Raw genomic sequence first — 274 nt, forward strand, 5'->3', positions numbered from 1 at the left:
TTTTTTAGTGTCCCCCTTGTTCGGAGGCCAATATCAATGCCTCAATCCCTCTGTGAGACTCAAAAACTCAAAACATGATTTTAGCATTTCTCAATTTCACTTCCTAGGTTCAATTCCAATTAATACCTAGATGGTCTCAATATTGTGTTTACTGTAATAGGTTTGAAGACAATTAGAGTAGAAACAATCTATATGTTTTTTTTTTGGGTAAAACAATCAATATGTTTTCGAATTCAAGCTCTTCTCCTCCATAAATTTTACAGGCAGCAGGCAT

This window comes from Macadamia integrifolia, chromosome 10 (genome assembly GCF_013358625.1).
Source record: "Macadamia integrifolia cultivar HAES 741 chromosome 10, SCU_Mint_v3, whole genome shotgun sequence".
NCBI lineage: Eukaryota > Viridiplantae > Streptophyta > Magnoliopsida > Proteales > Proteaceae > Macadamia > Macadamia integrifolia.